Raw genomic sequence first — 26,528 nt, forward strand, 5'->3', positions numbered from 1 at the left:
TTCTCAGAAAGATTATATGCTTGTGGAGCATTGAAATTTAAATTTTGTGTCGAAACGGCCGTCGAAAAAAAAAGAAAAATTTCACACAATTTCAGCACCACCACATTATGCACGCATTGTTCGTGATTATTTAAACACCCGCTACAATGGCAGGTGGATTGGGCGAGGTGGCCCAGTTGCCTGGCCCCCTCGTTCACCTGATTTAACCCCTCCTGATTTTTACTTATGGGGATATCTTAAGAATGTTGTTTATGATCAACGGCCAACAACGCGAGATAATATGATCGAACGCATTCGTACAGCTTGTGCAGCAATCCCTCGAGATGTTCTACTTAGAACCATAAGACAATTCAGAGCTCGACTTGATCTTTGCATCCAACAAAACGGCGGTAATTTCGAACAATTAATCAATGGTTAACTCCAGTTAACATTCCATAAAAATACCAAAAAAATAACAAAAAGGAAAAAAACAAAAAAAAAACAAATACAAAAAAAATAAAACAAAAAACAAAAAATGGGATGCTAAATCCTTTTGACAACCTCCTCGATGGTGCATCCTGGGTTCGGCTGATGTCAAAGGTAATTTCCGCACAAACGATGATTTGTTTCCAAAATCGCATGTTCGAACGTAAAATTTCCCGCTCTTTCCATTTCTGGTGCCAAAAGTAGGGGTTACTATTTGAAAAAATAGACTTGACCTTCAAATGACCTTGAAGGTCATGCTCAATGACATTGTCAAGGTCATCATCAGATAGCCAGGGAAAAATCCTAAAACTTTTACCCGAAACTTTTTTCGCTGGCATGCTTTGCCAACGAGATAATTGAGATTAAAGATTAAAATGACCCCTGTATATGCTCAGTGACAAAGATTAAGTTGTCAGGTATTAAACAATAAGAAGAATTTTGAAAATTAATAAAGATTCAAGTGCGATGTCAATAGATTAAAGTCGGCAAGTGAAAAACGTGGTAACGTGCTAGTACAGAGCACGTGGCAATTTTGAGGTTAAGCACATGTTCTCGTGGCTTAAACATAGAGTAAAACAAGAAAATGAATTAGATGCTACAGATATTGAATTAACAAAGAAAATAAGAAATAAGATTAGAAAAATATTTTTAAAAGAAATCAAGAAAATTGTTGTATTGAAAAATTGAGTGTACGAGAATATACGTGTCAAAGAAGAAGAATTAAAAATGACAAAACAAGCTAAAGTTGAAGATATTATGATACCCGTGTTTGATGGTGCAAATTACTCCAGTTGGAAAATAAGATTGATGATTTTATTAGAATATAAAGAGTGTAACGAACCTGCAACTAGTAAAATAACTGCTGCATACAAAGATAAAGAAGATGAATGGCAGAAAAAAGATTTAAAAGCAAGAACGATAATAATAAGCACTGTATCCGATAAACAATTAGAATACATTGGTGAATGTAAATCAGCATTTGACATGATGGAAAAATTCGATAAAATGTACTCGACGCAATCCACGTCACTACAAATAATTTGCAGAGGAAAGCTGGAAGAAGTAAAGTTGAAGAATTTTGATCAAGTAGACGATTTTTTCGCAGAATTCGAAAAATCCGTGAACGAGTTCAAGGCGGCTGGTGGAAAACTAGATGAAACAGAGAAGATGAGGTATTTAATACGAGCACTACCACCAAGCTACAGCTACATAGGAGACTTCATTGATGTCATTCCAGAAGATCAAAGGACAGTAGACTATGTCAAATCGAAAATTAAAGAAAAAAATTATGCAAAAAACGATTCTGATAAAAAGAGTAATGTAAGTACTTTTACAGCCAAGTTCGAAGGCAAATGTTACAACTGTGGAAAAGTTGGACATTACAAAAATGCATGCACGAGACCACCACAGCAGAGTAACCCAGGACGAGGTGCTCAATCCAGTCAAGGTCAGCGAGGTCATCAGAGAGGCTACAACAGAGGTGGAAACTACAGAGGTCGTGGCCGAGGCAGAAGACAAGGCCAACCCAGAGGTGACTTTTCAAGCGAGCAACAGGGCAACTATTCATCTGAATCATGGACAACGCAGGTACGCCACGACTCGAACAATTCTTATACCTACCCTCGGGAAAAGTATAAGAATGATAAAACAAGTGAAGTAAATCATGTAACAGGTTATAGCGAAAATTGTAGCGAAATCGATTGGTTATTAGATAGTGGTTGCACAGATCATATTATAACAAATGATAAATTCTTTGATAAATGTGTAGATTTGAAGAATCCTGTTGATGTAAAATTACCAGATGGTAAAATGTTAAAAGCAACCAAAATAGGTACTGTTAAGACTTATTTTAAAAATTATTATAATCAAAAATATGTTGATATAAAAAATGTCTATTACGTTAAAGGTATTAAACAAAATTTGATGAGTTTAGCAAAAATAACTGAAAATTATACAGTATTAGCAACTAAAGATATTGCAAAAATATTTAATAAATCTAGAGAGTTGATAGCTGTAGCAAACAAAAAGGAAAATTTGTTTTATATGAAAAGTTTTGTATCAAAAAGAGAAAGTAATGAAATGTATGTAAATTCAGTAAAATTAACTGATAAAGAAAAATGGCATAGGGCACTTGGCCATGTAAACTTTCAATATTTAAATAAACTAGTAACTAATAAATTAGTTGAAGGATTGCCAGAAAAAATTGAAAATGTCGAAATGAAATGCGCAAATTGTATAGAAAGCAAAATGGCGAATGTACCTTTTGAAAATAGCAGATCAAAAACAACTGAAATTCTAGAATTGATTCATACTGATTTGAATGGTCCACATAACACAACTGGTTATGGCGGAGAAAAATATTTCCTAACTTTTGTTGATGACTATAGTAAATGCACGAGAATTTTTTGTATTAAAAGTAAAGCTGAAACAGCTAGTTGTTTGAAAGAATTTGTTAATTTAGTAGAAAATAAATTCAATAAAAAGGTTAAAAAATTACGATGTGATAATGGCAAAGAATATTTAAATAAGGAAATTTATGACTTTGTAAAATCAAAAGGAATAGAGTTATTGCCATGCCCACCCTACGTCCATGAATTAAATGGAGTAGCGGAGAGATATAATAGATCTGCAATGGATATGGGTAGATGTTTAATGCGAGAAGCTAAAATTCATAGGCGTTACTGGCCCGAAATCATAAAAACGGTCGCGTATTTAAAAAACCGTACAATTGCAAATACAGCGGAAAATAAAACTCCTTTCGAGATATTCTTTGGTAAAAAACCTAATGTAGATAACTTAAAAATTTATGGTAGTCGTGTCTTTGTAAGAGTACCAGAAGCTTTACGAAAAAGCAAATGGGACGATAAAGCACAATTAGGCGTATTAGTAGGTTATGTAGAAAATGGTTATAGAGTCTTAGTAAATGGTAGAATAATTCATGCTAGACATGTTCAAGTAGTTGAAGAAAAAACTCAAATGAATATAAACAATGGAAAATTGCAATGGACTCAGAGATAAATAGTTTAAAGAAAAATAAGACTTGGCAAATTGTTGAACGGCCAAAAGATAAAAAAGTCATTGATGTAAAATGGGTCTATAAAAAGAAAAATAACAATGTTTATAAAGCGAGATTAGTTGTAAGAGGATTTCAACAAAGAGAATACATTGAAAATGTTTATTCACCAGTAGGCAAAATGCAAACATTGAAAATTTTATTGTCTTACAGCTGTAAAAATAATTTATTCATAGAACAAATGGATGTAGAGACAGCTTTCTTAAATGGTAATGTAACAACCGAAGTATATATAAATGAACCGAAAGGTTATGAGACTGGTGACAATAAAGTTTGCAAGTTGCAAAAGGCATTATACGGATTGCAAGAAAGTCCTAGAGCCTGGTATAATTGTTTCAACGAATATATTGAAAAATTGAATTTCATGAGAAGTAATTACGATTACTGTCTATACGTAAATAATACAAGTAAAGATCCAATATATATACTAGTCTTTGTAGATGATCTCTTAATTTGTTGCAAAGACAAAAATAAAATAAACAAAGTTAAAGCTAGTCTAATGCAAAGGTTTGCAATGAAAGATATGGGCAAAATTAGCCAATACATTGGTATAGATATAGATTACAGTAATGATAGAAGTAAAATGACATTAAGTCAGACTAAGTATATTGAATCTTTAGCTATAAAATATAATTTAGAAAATGCCAAACTGTATAATACTCCAATGGAGTCCAACCTAAAACTAGAACAAGCTAGTGAAATTGATGAAAATATAAAATATAGAAATTTAATTGGTGAACTATTATATATAAGTACAGGCACAAGGCCAGATATATCTTATAGTGTAAATTACCTAAGTCATTACCAAAACTGTTATAACCAAACACATTATAAATATGCGATGCGAATTCTTAAGTATTTGTACAAAACAAAAGATCTCAAACTAACTTACTGCGACAATGTTAATACCGAAATATTAGACTGTATGGTAGATTCTGATTATGCAGGTGATAATGTAGATAGAAAATCTACAACAGGCTTTGTAATTAGATTGTTTGGAAATTTAATTTTTTGGAAAACGCATAAACAAAGTACTGTAACAAAATGATCTACTTTTGCAGAATACACTGCTATGTCAGAAGCAGTGACTGAAGTTTTGTTTGTTAGGAATCTATTATGTGAATCTTTTGATGTAAATTTCGAAAACCCGATTAATATATACGAGGATAACTCAGGTGCAATTGCGATTGCAAAATATGGTAACTTCACAAAAAATTCAAAGCACATCGAAGTGCAGTATCATTATATAAATGAAAATTATGAAAATGGAATAATTGATATTGTAAAAATAGATTCAAATTCGAACTTAGCTGATATGTTAACAAAAAGTCTCGATAAGACAAAATTTATAAAAAATAGACAAGCATTGAACTTGGCTTGAACTTGGTCAAATACGTTGAACTAGGCCTGAACTTGGCAACATACCATGGAAATGTATTATATATCTCATCAAGATTATAAACTTAAGGAGGCGTGTTGTAATATAGTAAGTATTATAATCTTGATTATAAGTACCAAAACGGTACACGTCGCGCCATCTATTGGCAGACAACGATTTTGTACAGTGAGACGAGATCAAGTCAGAGCGAGCGTATCGCGCATGCTTCGCAACTATACTCTAAGCGCCTATTACGTACTATACTATACTCCGTGTGTAGAGCCAGACTATGCTATTCTGTACTCTACACTCTCTTGCTTGTAAGACTCCGATGTGATCGGACGTGCCGACTACTAGGCTCTCAAGCCTAACTACTTTTTCAATATATATTATTATTATTAACCTCACTGTTTATTATTTATTCCACCACTCCAACAATTAATTTAGGTGCTTCCGTTAGTAGCGTGATCTTAGCTCCTCATAATGAAGACATCAAAATTTTAAATAACAAAGTTCTAACATTATTACATGGCGAATCAAAGACATATTATAGTGTAGATTATGCAACACATAAAGGAGTAGAACAAACAGAGGAAAATATATATTTAAATTATCCAGTTGAAATGCTGAATAATATCATAGAAGGTCTTCCACCACATAAACTTAATTTGAAAGTAAATGCAATAGTGATGTTAATTAGAAATTTAAGTATTACAGATGGTTTATGTAATGGCACTCGTTTAAAGATTACCAAATTATATGAGTATAACATTAAAGCAGAAATAATTACAGGCGAAAACATTGGACAGACAGTTTTTATACCGAGAATAACACTAAACACCGAAAATTCATCTTTGTTTCCATTTACTCTTTTTAGAAAACAATTCCCAATCATATTAGCGTTTGCCATAACGATAAATAAATCACAAGGCCAAAGTTTTGATTCAATAGGAATTTTTTTGAAACGACCATTGTTTTCGCATGGTCTATTGTATGTTGCATTATCTTCATATCGAAATCCTGATAATATACGTATTCAGAATGAATCAGGTGAATCAATACAAAATATCGTTTGGAATGAAATTTTAAATATTTGATTCAAAACTGTTTAGTCAATTCTTAGGGTTTTCGATCATAGAATAAATTATAATTCAATTTTTTTTAGATTTTTTTTCCAATAAAAGACATGTATTTATATTAACTTCTTGCTGCTTTTCAATTTCGAATTCATTTTGTAGACATTCAAATTAGTATGTATACATAATTCTTTTTAAAATTATTTTACAAGAATCATCAATATACACAATGCAGAACAAAACAGAAACATAAATGATCGTTTAATAACAATAATGAATTAATTTCATATTATTATAGGACATGATATAATAATGTCTAATTAATTTATAAATATTAAATGATTATTTAACATATTTACTTAAAAAAAGTTTCCATTGAGATTTTGTCCTGTTAAAAAATATAGAAAAAAATCAAGATGTATTATCAAGTTAACTACGTATTTAAATTTCTTTTTTCAATATGAATACGTAAAATTAATTAACTGATAAAAATTAATAAAAGTTAATTTTTCTTAATTATATCATATTTTACGCAATTCAAAGGCGAAAAATTTAATTTAAATACAAAACTGATTTGATAACAAATTGATTAATATCCATTATTTTTAACCAGATATTATTTAGATTAAATGCATAAATTAAAAATATTAAAATGATTATAAAGATTGTAAACTTTTTTTAAGTAAATATGTTCCTGCAGGATGGAGGATGGTAATTTTTTAAATAATAATTTAAGAAAAACAATAAAGGAAATTTTGTCGATCTTCTTAATTTGATTATAACACATCATTTACCATTACTTAAAAGATGGAACTTTTGAAATCTTATTGACTAAGTTTTATAATAATCATTTTAATATTAATAAAATTGATTTAAGAGGGGCCAACGGAGGGGATGCGGCGGGGTTGCGGAGGGGGTGTGGAGGGGCTAGTGGAGGGGGCCAGCGGAGAGGGTGCGGAGGGGCCAGCGGAGGGGGTGCGGACGGGCACGGAGGGGGCGGAGGGTCGCGAAGGGGGGCGGACGGGGGCGGAGGGGCAAAGAGCTCCAAAAATAACGTAAATTTTGAAACGATTTCACGTGAAAATGCGGAAGGGCTGCGGAGGGGTTATTGACATAAAGGCTATAGCCGGGTTACTATGGTGAAATGGCCCCCTTGGAAAATGTATATATGTTATATACCATTCGATGGGGGATAAAAAAAAACTCCCATAGCCAAATTTTTAGCTCTCTGCCTAGTGCGCATGCGCAGTAACGTCGATAAACGTGTTTTTTTGATTTTATTTTTTTCTGAAGTCCCTATAGGATAAAAATTTTTTTAAAAATTCACATTGGTGTATTTTTATGTCATGAATAACTGCAATTTTTTTGGGATTACATAACCTCAAATATCGGATCTAAAAAAATTATTAAAGTTTTCAATCGATATTTTGACCCCCTTGTTTTTGAGGTGCAACTTTTTAAGTAGACTTTTTTTGTGTACTTTTTCCCGTTCTTTACGATGGCACTAACGTTTTTTCCTTAAAAATGGTGGCACAACTCGATTTGAGCCAAAAACTGATTTTTTTGCCATTTTTTCACGTTTTTAGCTGGTTATGTTACAATTTAGTTACTAAAGTGACTCCTTTTGAGTAGTTTTGCATATCTTCCCATGAAAACATAATCAAATGAAATATTTTGTTCGCTCCAAGCCGTATTTTTTATATTATCTTACGTTTTCAATGATGGTCTTATCAGAATTTGAGGTAATAAAGGGTTTCTCTCTATATATAAAAAGAATATCGCCGCTGTCAGTGTCTGCTTTTCTCTTTAACCTAAAAATGCCCTCATTTGAGTGATTTAACGCCGAAAAAGGCCATTTTTGGTACCATGTAACCCAAAACTAACCTAAAAATGTCATAATGCAAGGGTTTTCACGCAAAAAAGCCTGTTTTTAGCTAAACATAGCCTTGAAATCGATCGTTTGAGGGTACTTTTGGCGTCTTGTGGTCTTAAAAAGGCCATATTTGGCTTATCTGCCTCTACTTAATTGATTATTCAAAATCTATTGACAGTAATAATTATCAGGTAAAAAGGAATTGAAGTTAAGTATGTTCAATTCGTACAAAGTATAATTTATTATCTTCATAGGCTATTTAAAATAAATTATGGAACGTATACAAGTAGCTTTTTAAAAATAACGAATGTTCACAATAGAAAAAATGATTCACTCATCATTGTCACTATCTTCATCAATACACACTTCAATTTGATCATTAAGAAACATTTTAGACAGAATTTCAGCTGGTCGTATGATTTTTGATAAATATCTTCCATGTGAAAGATAATAGATTATGGCAGCAATATGCGCACAACATCCTATAGTACGGTTACCGTTAGCACAATCACAACAGTGTCTTAAGATGCTAGAATAACCAATACCATTTGGTTTATACTCAACGAAACATTTGTATTGTTTTCTGTTAATATGCCTGGATTGAACTTCAAGTTTGAGAATATTGTTAGTCTCTTTTGAATATCCAATCTTCAAATTATTATCTGCGTCAAGCATTTCCGCTAAGTAAGATATTGTCTGTTTAAGCTGATATGTTCCTGTAAACAGAATTTTCAAATCTTTTATTGTTAATTCAGGAAAGTCTGGTAAATCATCCGAAGTTATTATTTTAAATGGTAGTTTCCGACGACTCCATCTTTTGTCTGCTACTAAAACTGCTAATGTATTTTCAACATTTTTTCTAGATTGCATAGCACTAAATATTTCATCTTGCATGTCTTCATCAGAATCTAGGCGTTTGCCAAACAAGTTATTTAAGTAGCAAGAAATTTTACAATAAGATCCAGTATTTTTCACCATTTTATTATCAAGTTTGTGATCTAATAACCTATATTTTTTCTTTTGAACTCCGTGCACTGCTTCAACAACCCATCGCAGTTTTGTCGTGAATATTGTTTCATTTGATTCTTGCGTAGAAAGTTGAGATTTTGAACCTTTGAGTGCAGGCATCAAAACAATATAACCCATATTTTCTAATTTTTGTTTAATGTCCCTGAAACCTCTATCCAGTATAAAAATGTCCCCTTGGCGAAGAAGTTTCTGTAAAATATTCTGCTTCTCTTCCAATATTTCAATCAGTATTGTAGCATCATTTTTATTTGCAAGATATGGACCTAACTGGTCAACAACATAACCATTAGTAGTACATATAGTAAATGGTTTAGTCAGAGGAACTTTTTTTTGGCCTGAATAAGATTTTCTTTGGTACTCGTTATTAGAGCTTTTTTCATGCCTTATATAAGTACCATCAGCAATCAAAATAAGTTGTTTACCAGGATGTAATTTCTTTGCCATATTAGAAGTTTGATTTTCAATCAATTCATTTCTGTCTACATTTTCTAATCCAAAGTGTTTTGGTAGTAAATCTTTTTCGAAAGATAATAATACTGATTGACAAAAACGAGATACTTGTTGTTCGCTTTCAATGTCAAATATTGTAGAGATGAGCGAGTTAGAATTCCCAGAGCGCTTTTTGAATAAAAATACGACAATGGCTTGTGTCGCTGTCCTTACACAGGAATTCTTCAGAGAAGTGAGTTGATCTTTAAGATAATTAATATTTTCCCACGTTAATCCCGTAAAAACTTTCCATTTTTTTTCAGGCATGGAAAATTCAGCTACTGTATCTAATAAAGTTTCGTCTGCTTTCATTGATAATTGACTCAAAAATTGTAGTAATTCATCAATATATACCGTACTTGTAGTGGAAAAAATATTAATTTTATTTAGTTCATCTTCATCAAATCTTTTTTTAATTAAATGTGTGCAACAGCATCTATTGCCATGTGGAATAAAAACATTCATTTTACTATAAACTTGAATTCGGGCCTCTAAAGGAACTAATATATTATTAGTCTGTTTTTGGTACCCACAAACAAAGCAATATTTATGTGTCGCAATCGTCCTTTGAATAAGTAATTCCGTGGTTGCTCGTACTTTTTGTTCCTTTATTGTGTATACAGATGATTGTGTACTTTCCTGAGATGATGAAGTGACAGTTAGCTGAGAAAATGATTCAGAAACATTTGAATCTTGAGACCAAGCAGTTGCTGGAACATTAACCTTTTTAGGTTTAGAGCTTGATATGTATTTGGCTAATCGCTTTCTACATGAATCACAAATTACATCATGGATGTAAATATCTTTATTTGATAATTGTTTAGCATATTCGATTTCAACTTCAGATTCGATTTCCTTTTCTCGACCAATTGATTTTCTAATATAAATATTACACATGGCACATCTTCGATCATCGCGTTTCCTGATGTTATCTGACTCTTCATTACTATTAGATGCCATATTTATTTAACCATTAGACAAGAAGATCACTTCTGAAATAATAAAATATAAATATTTTACAATACATTTAAAAATGCTGTTAGTTAGTTTTTAAAAATCTAAAAAAATTGTTTGCCTTTTTTTAAATTAAAAACTAGAATGAATAATAAATATTACAAAAATATTATAATCTAAGTTCTTGTATAATCCAGTTTTCTCAGTAGCTTTACATGAAAAGTAAAAAAATAATATTGCCTAGTAAAAGTGAAATAAGTTGTATTTCATTTATAAGTTTTTTAAGCAAATAATTTTTTTTTGTCATAAAAACTGTATTGAAGTGCTTGCACCTAGTGATTTTATAAAATCAACAAACCTATGAAATTATTATATTCAATTTGTTTTTTTGTAAAAATATGTTCTTGTATCTAGACATGAATAATAGTGTATTTTAAAATAAATAAATAATGTTGTTTTTAATGATGTTTCATATACGTATGTGTTTAAAGCATAGGTTAGCTTGTGTTTACTTTATTCATTTTACATTTTTTTAACTTAAAAGTTAATTGACAATTAATAAGTTCGCATCCTATTAGTTCTATTTTTCATTTTTATTATTTCTCATGTATTGTTTTTATGTAAAACCAAATATTTTTTCTCATCTCATAATAATTAACTATAGTAAAAATCACATCATATATAGTCATATGCAGATATTTATGTGCATTTTTTATTAATTTGACAGTATTTTATACATAAACAAATTAATTATTGTTCAAGACTTTCTATATTTTATCAATTTAATCATACTTGTATAATTAATATACCGCATTACATCAAAACATGCAACTCATCAATCGTCAAATCCGTTTCTAGCAAAAGTTTATTGTCATATTTTATTCAAATGTTTTTCCTTCTTAATTTTATTTAGTTAATAGTTTCAACAACTTTATGTTTAACTAATTTCTCATTTTACTTTATGTGATTAGCCTAAATTGGTTAAGTTAAATAGATAAAGACTCGTTCCCCTTACATGCATTGTACGTATATCTATATCTATAGGATTGAAAATTCATTTTTATTAATTACTTTTTTGTTAGCTTATTGATTTAAAATCTGATTGCTATTTTTGTTTTAGGATAAGATCGGATCTTTATGCGAGTACTAAAACAGTTTATAATTTAATGTTGGTTTAAACTTTTGATTTTATGCAAGAATTTAATAACGTACACAACATGTTTTTCTTATTTAGCGTATAAAAAGGTCTAATAATTATCTGTTATTATTATTACATTATTATATTATTATATTATATTATTATATTATTATATCATATTATTATATTATTATATCATATTATTATATTACTATATTATCTGTCATTATTTTTGATACAATTACTCTTAATACTACAGAATTTATAATAAAAATTTTATTTTTCTACCCATTAATAAGTCTTACTCTGCATATACCGGTAAAATACAAGTGTATTTATTATAAATACATGGGAGATTTTTTATTTATCAGTAGGTTGGTTACAGTATTTTTTTCAAAACTCAAAGTGTCGGCATAAAAATAACATTTTAGATATTAATAATAGGTTTTGATTTTAAAGAAGTTATTTAACAAAATATTAATTTATTGTGTAATATGTATTAGAAATACATATAACCCTAATATCAAAGCATATAATCTGTGATGTCAAAACTTTTGAAAAACTTTGTTAAATCTTCATTTTTTTAAAAGATATGTAAAATATATAGTACTCACTTTAAATATACAAGATTGTTAGTTTTAAAGTAAACAGCAGAAAGATTTAAAGTAGCCGTGTCAGCCTTCGGTTCCAACTAACTCCAATGTATTTGAAAATAAATACTTAACTACTTTATTATTTTTTCTAGTATTGCTATCAATTATCAGTCAAAAGCCGAAATAGTAAAAAGAAAAATCGAAACAATTTTTATTTGCTAGATTTTAATTTACTTTAAAAGTTATAAACTTATACTAACAGCGTTTTCACCATTCACTTGTATTAGTATATTATGGAGAAAGTACAATTGAGTCCGTCGTCCCGTACCGACCTCGGGACATACCGTCTGAAATAAGCTGTTTTTACGGGATTGGCTAATTCTGTACCGTCGATTGGGTTATCGAACAGAATTAGCCAATAATATAAAAGTGACTTATTTCAGACGGTATGTCCCGGGGTCGGTACGGGACGGGACGGGACGTATTGTACTTTCTCCCTTATATAGACAATTGTAAGAAAAAAAAAAATTAGTTTTGAAAAAAACAATGTTGGCCATTGGTTTGCGCATCGTTTAATTAATTAAGAAATCAAAATACTTTATTTGTTTATGCTCCTGATAATTCTTAATTTTATGATTGACCATTCACTACGCAGATCGTCTGCATTGCAGCCGCCGCGTCAACCGCGCGGCCAAGCATAACCTTTTATTATAAATAAAAATAAACAATAAACAAAAAAGTGCGACAGAGACAATACTTTCGACCAATCACAGAACGTTTAAAAAGAACATAACATTAGCCATCAGTTTTATAATAAGGTGATATCACAATTCTGATAAGACCATCATTGAAAACGTAAGATAATATAAAAAATACGGCTTGGAGCGAACAAAATATTTCATTTGATTATGTTTTCATGGGAAGATATGCAAAACTACTCAAAAGGAGTCACTTTAGTAACTAAATTGTAACATAACCAGCTAAAAACGTGAAAAAATGGCAAAAAAATCAGTTTTTGGCTCAAATCGAGTTGTGCCACCATTTTTAAGGAAAAAACGTTAGTGCCATCGTAAAGAACGGGAAAAAGTACACAAAAAAGTCTACTTAAAAAGTTGCACCTCAAAAACAAGGGGGTCAAAATATCGATTGAAAACTTTAATAATTTTTTTAGATCCGATATTTGAGGTTATGTAATCCCAAAAAAATTGCAGTTATTCATGACATAAAAATACACCAATGTGAATTTTTAAAAAAATTTTTATCCTATAGGGACTACAGAAAAAAATAAAATCAAAAAAACACGTTTATCGACATTACTGCGCATGCGCACTAGGCAGAGAGCTAAAAATTTGGCTATGGGAGTTTTTTTTTATCCCCCATCGAATGGTATATAACATATATACATTTTCCAAGGGGGCCATTTCACCATAGTAACCCGGCTATAGCCTTTACACATGCATCTATATAATATAGGAAGATATACAGGGTGACCCAATTTAAACGGGCACCGCTCATAACTCGTCAGGGACAGCCACAATCGAAAAAATGGTAGAGACTAAAGTTGTAGGATATCGAAGGGGCAACCCGATGGTGACCTTGGATTTGACCTTGAACGCGTTTTTCAAGGTCATTTGAAGGTCAACTTTGGATTTTTAAATAGGAACCCCATTCTTTTATTGCGGGAATGGAAAGAGCGGTAAATTTTACGTTCAGAATGGTATGTTCGGTTGCGGCACTGAAGGTCATCTCAATGTCTTGCAGCCAGAATGAAACCCCGCCTACGTAATTCCTCTAGCAACGCCGAATTAAAAAAAAGTGGTAGAGACCAAAGTTGTTGTATAGGGGGGGGGGGGGGGGGGAATTGTGACCTCGAATTTGAGCCAGTCCTACAAGGTCATTTCAAGGTCAAATTATTTTTTTTCAAACAGCACCCACTTTTTCGACTCCGGATCCTGAAAGCGTGTAAAATGTTGCACTTTAAACGAAGTAGTAAATTTAAAATAGAAGAAAAGATTTTCATCATTTAGCGTACCATCTTTGAGGTCCTCGCCTCTCTCGCTGTTCAATTCTCTGGATCGTACTTCGAGATGGATGATGATTTCTGTTTGGGAAACGCCTCCGATATAATTGTGCTGCTGCATTATAATTTCTTCGACACTCTCCCAAAATCAATAAAATATCAACAATTTCGCTTCGACTATAGTCCGGCATATTTACTTAGATTATAAATATTACAAAAATAAAAAAAATGACTCAAATCACATATTTGCAATTATTAAATTAGTATTTGAAGTCGATAAATATCTAAAATTCTACTGCATTACTAGAACTTAGACTGTTTTCTGCAAAAAATAATAAATAAAAAACTACTTAAACAATTATTTAATTGCAAATAGTAATTATTAATTTTTTATTATAAAATAATTTATTGATTAGGAAGCTTTTATGAAATGATAATAAATAAATATTTTGTAATTCCAAAAGTGTTAAAAGTAAATTTTAATAGATAACTTATAAAATAGTTAAAATTGTATTTTAGTAAAAGATTTATTTTAACTTATTAAATTTTATGAAGTGAAATCAAACTTATACATACATTTAAAATATGGGTAATTAATCGGAATATTTAGCTCTTAAACAATATTTTCTAGAATAATCGCTATGACTTGAAATTATATCAAACATTTTTTAATTTTAAGTAAATTGATTCTTCAAGAAATACCTTCATTACGTATTGCAGAACTTTTTTTATACAAGACATTAATACAAAAATTTTAATAGAAAATGTATATTCGTATTATTTTTAATATTAAATGAAATGATGTAAAAAGTACAATCTTCATTTGTTAACAATAATAAATATTCTGTTACGTTAGATAAAAATTTTTTTACATTAACATAACTTTAGATGCAATATTTTATATTAATATGTATGTTATTAATTAATTATTATCGTGTTAAATACATATTGTACTTTTACTACAGTTACTTACATATTGTACAAGTTTAAATAATGAACATACATTTTTTAGTGTTGTTGGTTGTTTATTATTACTTATCTAATAGAAAAGTGCAAAAAATTTAAGTACCTACCAATTTCTGCTGCAAAAATATTTCTAATAGAATTAAAATATTTATACAGTGGAATTATCACTAAATAATTATATTAACTGTTGCCAGTAATTGTATGTATAATCTGTGTGACGACATGGTATGTATTACAAACTTTATAATTCTGCTTATACATATGTATTTTCAACATGCGTGTTTACATGTATGTGTGTATAGCATATGTATACAAACATACGTATGTATGTATATCTATGTATACTTAAAACAATAATAATTTATGAATAAATTAAATGGAAAAACAACAACGTTATTTAAAAAAACATAATGCAATTTATTTCTGATTCAAATAATAAATGTGTGTAAAATAAATATAAAAACTTTTTTACTTTATACTTCGATGTTTTACTTTTTCTTTTTCTGTATCGATGGCTTTTTATTGTAAAATTCTATTCATATTTTGGCATTACGGTTTATCAATTTATGATTTTTTTAAAAATAAAACATTTAATATTTTTTTTACGTTTTTATCAAACTTTGACGTTTTTCTACAATACTTCGATGTTTTACTTAATCTTTTTCTGTATCGATGATTGGCTTTTTAATAAAAATTTTCGTTAATATTTTTGGCGGAAGGCCGAGTGTGAGACTCTTTCGACAATTTTCGGAGGCTATTTTTATTTTTGCAAATCGAAAGTTCGGGCGGCAGGTACGGCGCGGGGCCGGGGCGCCTGCTTGAAAATCATTCGTGAGTTAAGCGTCGTAGGGGAAGGTTCGACGGAGTCGCGGTGGCAAGACTGAGTGCGGGACTTATTTTAAAAGGCTTATTTCGGGAGCCATTTTTATTTTTCGCACATCAGGAGTTCGGGTAGGTAGGTGGCGACCACCTAGAAGAGTCATTCGCAAGTTAACCGTCGGAAGGGATCATTCGGGGAATAGCGAGACTTATGTTTGGACGCTAGCGAGGGCTCATTTGCGTCTTGGCCGCTGGACAGAGAACATCTAAGAAGGGATTTCATCTCGGATACAAAGTAAAAGTAAAGTTTGAAAAAAAATAATTTGACCTTGAAATGACCTTGTAGGACTGGCTCAAATTCGAGGTCACAATTCTCCCCCCCCCCCCCTATACAACACTTTGGTCTCTACCACTTTTTTTTAATTTGGCGTTGCTAGAGGAATTACGTAGGCGGGGTTTCATTCTGGCTGCAGGACATTGAGATGACCTTCAGTGCCGCAACCGAACATACCATTCTGAACGTAAAATTTACCGCTCTTTCCATTCCCGCAATAAAAGAATGGGGTTCCTATTTAAAAAACCAAAGTTGACCTTCAAATGACCTTGAAAAACGCGTTCAAAGTCAAATCCAAGGTCACCATCGGGTTGCCCCTTCGATATCCTACAACTTTGGTCTCTACCATTTTTTCGATTGTGGCTGTCCCTGACGAGTTATGAGCGGTGCCCGTTTAAATTGGGTCACCCTGTATAGGGCTTTAAAAGTATTTTTATTGAAAAATTCAGAAAATTTCACAATGAAAGTATTTGGATAGTTTTAGTTAAAAATGCATCCCTTATGAGCTACAAATTATTAAAAATAGGCAAAAATTGCTTAAAACCTCAATTTTGACGAGCTAGAACTCGAAGCCAAATGAAGGAATGGCGCTGGAATTTTTTTTGGGAGTCAGATACAACACACACACACACACACACACACACACACACACACACACATATATATATATATATATATATATATATATATATATATAATTCCAAGATGCAGTTATCGAGCGCAGACTCGGTGACTTCACAGACAGCAATTTTCTATAAATGTCATCCCAAAGTGGAAGTAAAAACGGTTATTTGTATAATATGTGAGGAGGCTTTTCATACTAGTGATTTTGCTAAAATAGATGGGGCATTAAAAATTAGTAGAGTTCTAGGATTATGTCCGAAACATAACCAAGTAGACCTAACCTCAAAAGTGAATATGAATGTGCTGAATAATAAAGCTAAAATAATTATTGCTCAGATTGAATTAGCATACAGTAGTTTAGACAGTAATTTGAAGTGTGAAAATGCCCTATTAAAAGAATTAAATAAAGAACTGAAAGAAAAATAAGTTACTGAGAGGATTACTTGATAAGCAAAAAAGTGAAATAAATAGTTCAAAAAACAAAACCTATGCTCAAGTAATTTCGAGTGCCGTGCCTAATAACAAGCCAAAACGAATCTCAAAAATATAGTTAAAAATAAAGATACTAAAGAATTTTCTATTGACAAGATAAATGATGTGGTTACACACTATTTCATTAAAGATAAGAGTATATAAGCAAAAAAACTAATCAAGAAAAATAGTGAAATAATAGTAGATTGTTTAACATGAGAAACTGCAAGCAAAGCATATAATGTATTAAATTATCACTCAACTCAGTTAACACACGTATAGCAAATATATTACGAAATAAGGATTAACTAATAGCCCAAAAATTCAACTTTGAAGATATATACAACATAGAACGTAATGCAGATCACTCAACAAGAATATCTCGAAGAAAAAGAACTTAATTTTGTGTGTAAATATAAGAAGTCTAAATGCGAATTGCGAGAAATTAGAATCATTTACTGAAAGCCTGGTAGTAAAACCAATTATTATAATACGTACAGAAACATGGATCTTACAATATCCTCAATACTATCAATTACAAGGCTATAAAAGCTATTACAATGATAGTAAAATTAATAGGGCTGATGGAGTCATGATATATATAAAAAAGAATATACGGGAAATAACTAAAATAGAAATAATTGATAGATTGAGTGTTGTAAGTTCTGATACTTTTCTAGAGTCAGGTGAGGCAATCAGAATCTCTGTTATGTACAGGTGCTATGATATATCAAAATCCGAATTTACTAATTCCGTAAAAAAATTTCTGTCTAAACAGGTTAATATAAAAAATCTATGTGTTTTTGGAGATTTCAATATTGATATAAGGGATATAAATTATGACAAAATTGGTTTAGCTCAAAAGTCAATTGCTCAAGAATTTCTGAATAATTTTTTTGAAAATGGAAATGAATATACTCCATTTTTCATAAGAATTACAAGACCGTCTCAGAACAGTAAAAACGGTACGTGTATAGACAATTGTTTCGCCAAAATAAGAAATATTGAGTTGGAGTCCTTTAAGTTAAATATTTCGTTCAATGATCATTACCCACTCTTCATACGTAATAACACATTCAAAATACAAAAAGCTTACAATCAATCAGCCTGCATTAACTATGGCAAGTTAATAAATATTGCATAAATAAGAGTTGAGTGGAACTCATTGTTACAAATGAACGATCCTAATCAAGCTATAAACGAATTAATAAGTATGATCCAAAGTTGTGTTGAAAAAGCAACTGATAGAAAATATTCAAATAAAAACAAAAAAGATTCAGTAACAAAGAAAAAATGGGTTACCAAAGCAATATTAATATCCTGTAAAACTAAAGAGATGTTATATAACATATGGAAAAAGAATCCAACAAATATGAAACTAAAAATGGACTATAAAAATTATGAAAAAATTTTGACTAAGTTAATTAAAGATGCTAAGTATAAATACGAAAATAATGCTATTAGAAAATGTAGTGGTAATTCAAGACAGCTTTGGAGCATAATAAATGATAAGTTAGGAAAAAAAGGAACAAGGAGGATCACTTGATAGTATAATAGATAGTTAATGATCAGAAAATTGAGGATAAGATTACTATTGCGAACACTATGAATGAATATTACTGTTATGTAGGAATAAATTTAAGCAATCAAATTAAAAAAAAAATAGACTTAAAGCAATTGAAGCTGCCAGTTAGAAATAACTACTCAATTTTTATTAGTCCAACTAATATGTATGAAATTCAAAATATAATTATTGCAATGAAAAAGGAGGCTAGTGGGGTAGATAATATTAGTGCAATAACTATCAAAACTGTATCTAAACATATATTAAAACCATTATAGAGTATATATTGATTCTAAGCATACAGCAATCAATCTGGCCTAATGCACTGAAACAAGCGGACATTGTACCTATATATAAATTGGGAGACAATAGTTGTATTAGTATTTATAGACCGATATCGTTAACTTTTATATTTATTCATATAAATTACACACCTTGAACGTGGAGACATGTTATTTGTGAAGGACCTACGGCAGCAGCAGCAGCGGCAGTAGCAACAGCCGCCTCGAGCCAAGCGATGTTGTCATCGGGCACCACTTGCGACTTGAATAGGATGCTCAAGGCGTTTTCGTCACTTATGTTCTCGTAAAGAGGACCCTGTGATTGCGCCAGCGGTTCTGGTCCTGCGTTGAGGATATCAGCGTACGCAGCTGACCCCGTCTCGAACATCTCGGCAGCCTCAAACATCACCCCTTCAAGCGTGACATTTCCAAGGTAAGGAAAAGCCGGTTGATCGGACAGGATAATTACGTCATTATCATCCTCGTTGTCGTCGTTAAAATAACACTGGAGATCTTATTATCTTTAAATATTTTTCATTACTACGTTGTGTGTGTGTGTGCGCGCGTAATATATATATTGATTTTGAAACTTACCATTTTCTACTTCCGAGATCGGTGCAGAAGAAAACGGTCTAAGAGATGGGGACGATGCTGACGAGGGCTGTACATCGATCGGTGGCGGCGGCACCTGGAGCATGTCACCACTCCAGTCGATCCACGTATCCGTCGTGCCTTGTATGCTTAGTTCGACTTCTCTCTCTTCGCTCGTTATGGTCCTATCCGCCACTGGGACCTGCGAAGATGTTGGAGAGTAAGATTCGCCATTCCACTCGACCCAATCATCGGCATTAGTCCCTAGTAGTTCCATGCACGCCTCAATTGTTGCAGTTGCTTCTGCTGCTATTACTGGCACTGGTAATGCTTGTACAGCTGGCGGCGGTGTTGTTGGTACTGCTGCTGCGACTGGCGGTGATAGTGCAATACGGCCTGTAAACCACAAATATTTTAAAATATGCCACACGTTTAAAAAACAAAAGAAAAGAAAAATAAAGTTTACTTGCGGTTTCGCTTTGCAAGCACACGTAGTGGACCTCGATTGCGCGTTTAGTCCTAATGGTGGCAAGCTTTACACACTTGCCCGGCTAGTCGAACGAGCTCTTTATTTTTCCTATACAGTGGGTAGCACCGGCCTATTTGTCGTGGCCGTGCATGGCTAACAACTTTTTCCGCAATTTTTAGCAAGCCACGCTCGCTTGCTTGTTTCACGCACTTTTCCCCCTTTTTTTGCACATCAGTCGCATAATAGCATTTCTCTCACTGCTTTTTCTCGTAGCTTTCCTCTAAATCGCACGAAATTTCACCTTGTCAAAAAAAGGGTCGATCCCTCTACACAACCTGTTGGAAAAAAATTCTGCTGCAGCTCATTACTTTCACGCCACTTACGTAGCTCGGTATGCTATATAAAAAAGTGTCAATGTGCATGTCGTAACTAGCCAACAGATAAATGCACTTATTGTCCTTTTCATTGTGTAAATGACCTCCTGTAGCGCGGGTGCGATTCCTGCACCCACACGGGCCCTGCAGTACCCCCCGCCGGGGACGGGCCTCCGCACGTGCGACGCTCTTATGTCATCACCTCCCACCAGAGGGGCCCAACTAGACTTGCCCCGACGAGCCACGGCGCCACCCTTTCCCTTTTTTCACCTCCCCTACCTGTCTGCCTGGGCTTGCCCCTCTCTACTTACGTCCGACAGACTAGCAGCGCGGGACATCCTCCATTCCACAGTCCGCGTGTAACTTTAGTAACAGAACAGGCTCTTGAGCCGAAAGCTAGTTCTCGCGAATAAATAATTATTTGTAAGACTCGCGCAGCCCGTCCTACTATCTAGTACGGTCTTTACACGTGTAATGGAATCGGGGATTCTGTTACATACCCCCATGTGTCCTTAGGTGTCGGATAGAGGAGATGCTGCTGGTAGTTACGCATGCACAGCCTATAAAGCAGCACTAAGAGTAGCGAAAAAGAGAATATGAGAATAGTACAACTTAATCTCACTCACCGTGAAGTAGCTCAGGACCTCCTTCGCCAGTATGTCCGTGAGCAAAAGGTAGACGTAGCCATTGTGTGCGAGCAATACAGAAACCTGGAAGAGTCAACATGGGAATCTAATGCCTCAGGCAAAGCGGCGATCTGGGCATGCAATGACGCTGCGTTACAGAAAAAATCAGCTACGCGGGTGGAAGGTTTTGTGCAAGCAAATATAGCGGGCATACATATTTACACCTGCTATGCCTCACCAAATGCGCCAATCGAAGAATTAGAACGATTGTTAGATCGATTGGTACAGGATATCGGAGGTAGAAGAGCTTGGGCAGTAGAGTGGGGTAGCCAAAGAACTAACCGAAGAGGGCAGGTGCTCCTGAAGGCTCTTCTAGATTTAGTATTACCCAGTAAAGGCTGCATCCACATCTTCAGAACAGGAGACACGAGATTTATAGTAGATCTGACGTATGTTAGCAGCTGCCTGATTGACTTAGTTGAATAGTGGATGGTAAGTGAACAATATACAAATAGTGACCACCAGGCGATACAAATAGAGGTAGGTAAGTCAAAGCTAGAAACAAATGCAAGTACAAAAACAAATAAGATTAGTTGGAAAACGAAGAAATATTTCTGCTTGCACTAGAGGACATGCAGCTGTCTGGTTTGGTAAACAGGAAAGCTGAGCAGGTGATAAGTAACATCACACAAGCCTGCGATGCCGCCATGTCAAGGAGGGTACCAAATCTGAGACGACCACCAGTTTGCTGGTGGGACAAAGAAGTTGAGAGTGCTCGCGGCGAGTGCCACCGAATTAATAGGCAGAAACAGCGGGCAAAGGTGTAAGACCAGTAGAGGTCAGGATATAGTAAAAGCCCTAGAACTGGAAATTAATAACGCTAAGCAGAAGCTCAGGATGAAGTCGAACTTGATCCCTGGGGCCGACCTTATGAAGTAGTAATGAAGAAGATAAAGGAAAATTACGTTCCCCCTCCCAAATGCAGGGAATTAATGCATCGTATCGAAATTACGCTGTTCTCCCTTCAAATGGACGAAACATATGAAATCGAGGATAAGACAGATAATGAGACTATCATCCTTATCACTACGAAGAAGCTCCTGATTGCATGCAAAAAGGTGTGAAACAACAAGGCTCTAGGCCCGAATGGCATAACTAATTGCATTAAAACATGCCATTTACGCCCGGCCTGAAGTCTTTGTAGAGTTGTATAATTCGTGTCTTAAGGAAGGAATGTTTCCTACGAACTGGAAAAACAACATGTTGTGCTGTTACCAAAAGGAAATAAGTTAACCGTAGAAGCCGCATCGTATAGACCACTATGCAAACTAGACACTTCGGATAAGATTTTTTAACGCATAATCTGCGTAAGGATGGATCAGGCCATAGAAGAATCGAGTGGACTAGCTAATCATCAATATGACTTCAGGAAGAAGCCGTGAGCTTGGTGATCGACACTGCCAAATCAACGATAAAAGGGAAAAGATGGAAAGGAGGATCCAAGAAGTACTGTGCTATCATTACACTGGACTTCAAAAATGCATTTAACTCGGCTAATTAGAGTAAGGTACAACAGGAGCTACGAAAAAAGGAAGTAGCCGTGTATATAAGAAAGATTATATCGGACTACCTGAAGGACAGAATCCTACTATACGATACAGAAAATGGCACAGACACCTACAAAGTCACAGAAGACGTCCGCCAAGGGTCAGTGATCAGCCCACAAATATGGAACATTATGTACAATGGAGTTTTAAGTCTAAAACTACCAAAAGGGGCAACGGTTGTAGGATTCGCAGATGACATCGCAGTATTGGTAGTAGCAAAAGAGAAGGATGAAGTCGCAAAAATCGCTAACGAGGCTATCTGAATAATTCATTAGCGGCTGATAAATACAGATCTAGAGCTTGCTAGCCATAAAACGGAGGCTATGCTTATATCAAGTCGAAAGAAAATAGAGACAATAACGTTGACGGTGGATGTACATGAGATTGTTTTCCGACCAACTATTAAATACCTGGGCATCACTATAGATAAAAAATTGACATTCAAAGAGCATCTTACTGTAGTGGGAGATAAGGCAGCAAGAGTTAGTGCTGCTCTATCATGGTTGATGCCAAATGTAGGAGAGCCAACGCAGAAACAAAGGTTTCTCTTAGCCAGTGTAATCACATCGATTATTTTGTATGGGGCTCCAATATGGGCGGATGCCATGTTGGTGAAAAGTTATACACGACATATATCGACAGTGTACAGGAGAAGTATACTAAGGGTCGCATCGGCTTATCATACGGTATCGGACGAGGCGATCTGGTGGAGGAGGCAATGGAGAGGAAGAACGTATTCGAGGCAAAGTGACGGATTAACGACAACACGCAGAATGAAATCTGGGACTACGCAAGAAAGCAGAGAATGACTGAGTGGAAAAAAAGATGGAATTCCAGTAATAAGGGACGATGGACGCCTCATACCAAGAATAAAGGAATGGATACAAAGAGGACATGGGAAAGTCAATTACTACCTCACGCAGTTCTTGACAGAGCACAGATGCTTACGCACGTACCTCCACACATTTAAAAAAAAATAGAGGACCGGCCAAACTGCCTAGTCTGTTTGGACGCTAACGAAGATACGAAGCATGTCTTCTGTGACTGTTCGCGATAGCAAATGGAGCGTGAAAAACTCGAGTGTTATCTCCAGACCAGAGTGACACCGGAGTCAATGATGACAGCTATGTTGACGTTAGAGGATGGTTAGTACGCAGTAAACAACTACGCGAGAACCATTTTTACGAAGGTTAGAAATGACGAAGAGGAAAGAAGGGAAAGACAAGGCGAAAGCGCTGAGTAAAATGTTGCTAGACGAAGGCCACTAAGTTGGATATACGAAACGCTCCTTGAGCCCATGCAGAGGAACGTAGGTAAACTGAATTGAGCCCAGACTCCCTTACCCGATGCAGAGGAACGTAGGTGTCGGGGTTGAGTCTGTTCAGAGGATGACCGGACGATACTGCACGAAGTAGACGACTGAATGATGCTGCAGGAAGCAGACGGTCGGACGATGCAGAATGAAGAAGACGTGTTTGATCCTGAACCCTTAATCACCTTAGTGGATGGGAGATGTATGAAAATTTTAAACTTCGAAGGAGAAGCCAACTAGGCTCATTAACGGAAGTATTGTTCAACGATGGTGCCTGTGGGGATCCGGTGTCGGAGGGCCACTTGCGCAGAGCTTGCTCTGCCAACGCCACATAAAACACACACACACACACACACATCGTACTACTACACCCACCATCAAGCTCATCTGCCACGTCTTCATCTGTTCCTAAAGTATCTCTGTCCGAAGGTCTAAGAATTTGTCATTTCAAAGCGAACTCTCTCACGGGTCACATTAAGATGATCAGACTATTATTGTCCACTTTCTGTCCATTCCAAGTAATAGCTGCAACTAAGACCTGGCTGAACGACAAAGGAATCAGCGCCGATAAGCTAAGAGATTTTCTTAGCGCATGTGACTGGTCATCCTTCGCTTTGTCACTACTTGACAGTCCTCCAACTGCTTCCGGAAGTCCTGGGCTGCTCTCGTCTCGTCGTCTTCTTCGCCCACGTCTTCTTTTCCAACTTGTTGTCCTTCTCGGCTTCCTCTCTCTCTCTCTCTCTCTCTCTCTCTCGCTCCTTCCTGGTCCTGAGCTGGTCAGGCGTCACGACCTTCAGATCACCACAAACGCGTAACTAAATCTCGCCCTAGCGACCTCCACGCCCTCTACACAAACACAAAACTGTACTTTCACAGAGGAAAAAGGCGTGACTATAACTCGACGTGCGTATGATTGACAATCGAAGAAGAGCGCGCGCTCTTACAACTCCCGCTCGGCCAATCAGCGGTCACGAATTGGTGAGTCCCCACAACAGCGCTCGGCTCACGATCCGGCTAGTTTAAATTTAGACTAGTCGACGTCGATACGGCTCCTTCTTTCCTTACCTCCGACGACTTGTTTCACCGCTCGTGTTCGGCGCGCTTCTAGCAACGCGTCCTTAGCACCACTTTCGGACAATTTCCCGCTCACTTGAGCCTATAATTCTCCGCTCGCATGCGCAGTTACAACATTGCGCGTATATTCTCGCACACTCTCTTTTTGTTCTTGACCTCTCGGCTTCCTCAAAGTCTCTCGATCGTGGACTTTCTATTTCATTTTTGGCGTCCTTCCTTCGGCTTCTGGAGGCTCTTCTCTACCACACTTCGCGAAAACAAAGAGCACAGCAGAATTATTGTTAAGTCACACATGATAGCGTGCACCCTGAAGGACTTGGCGCACGATGAGTCACCTCGTCGCAGGCATGATTTGCTCTTTATTACTTCTATAAAAAGTTATTTGCTCGAACGCTAATTAATATTGCACATATTAACAAGCATTTATTTATTTAAGTCGATGTTTGATATATTTTATACATCGAATATGTATAATTTTGTATTATACATACTTGATATTTTGTATCATATACAAATGTACAATAAAAGTACTTGTTTTATAATTGTGTGTATGATACAAAATATCAAGTATATATAAGTTAACGTAGAAAAGGCGAGAAGATACCAGAATCGACTATTCTTCCTGTAATGCGACATAGGATAGATACGAAAGCTTTAAAATATCCATATCTGCAAACTTTGGAGACATGCTAGAACCTAAATTATAAAACGAAACTAACTTTGTTTTCTACTATATTTTAACTCCCTCTCGTGAAAATGTAAGATGAATTGATGCAGAAAGTCCTGAGATACAGGGGTGCAAACTTAGTGATTTTTTAAAACTAGGCTGTCTTGCAACAGACCTAAAATAAGAAAATGACAGTACTTCGCGTCTCTTGACGAGTACAGCTGGGACCTTTTGGCAGATCAGTTTAACACTATAACAGCATACTTTAACAATTCTTATTCATTTTATCACATGTTTGGATGGCAAGTGAAGATATTTTTTACAAATCACGACGTAGATTTTTCACCCTCGTACGGCACCAGATCTATCACAATCGACAATTGACCTGGAAATCGTCAGCCAGCCTGTTTGTAAGGAATTGAAAACATCTAACAACCCATTAGGCATCATTGTGCAATACCCGACATTTGAAGGATTCCAAGTATATAGGTTACTGGTATATCAGCATCTTGACATTTTGAAAAATATGGTCGGAAAAGTGTACCGTACTTACGACTACTTTTTCGAATATTTAAAGATTGCAATGAAAGCAGAAGAACCCCAAAACTTTGTTTGTAATAAATAATAAAAACAAAATCACGATGAACGATAATATTTCAAG

At 34.3% G+C, this 26,528-nt stretch overlaps 1 protein-coding gene across 19 annotated transcripts in view; it reads left to right on the forward strand.

Moving 5' to 3' along the window:
* The window catches only part of LOC100117353 (kinesin-like protein KIF13A), a 1,179,147-nt gene that overhangs the window by 295,186 nt on the left and 857,433 nt on the right, over positions 1 to 26,528 (forward strand). The gene's annotated exons all lie outside the window — the stretch shown is intronic.

The sequence above is a fragment of the Nasonia vitripennis genome (genome assembly GCF_009193385.2).
Source record: "Nasonia vitripennis strain AsymCx chromosome 4 unlocalized genomic scaffold, Nvit_psr_1.1 chr4_random0004, whole genome shotgun sequence".
Taxonomy (NCBI): Eukaryota; Metazoa; Arthropoda; class Insecta; order Hymenoptera; family Pteromalidae; genus Nasonia; species Nasonia vitripennis.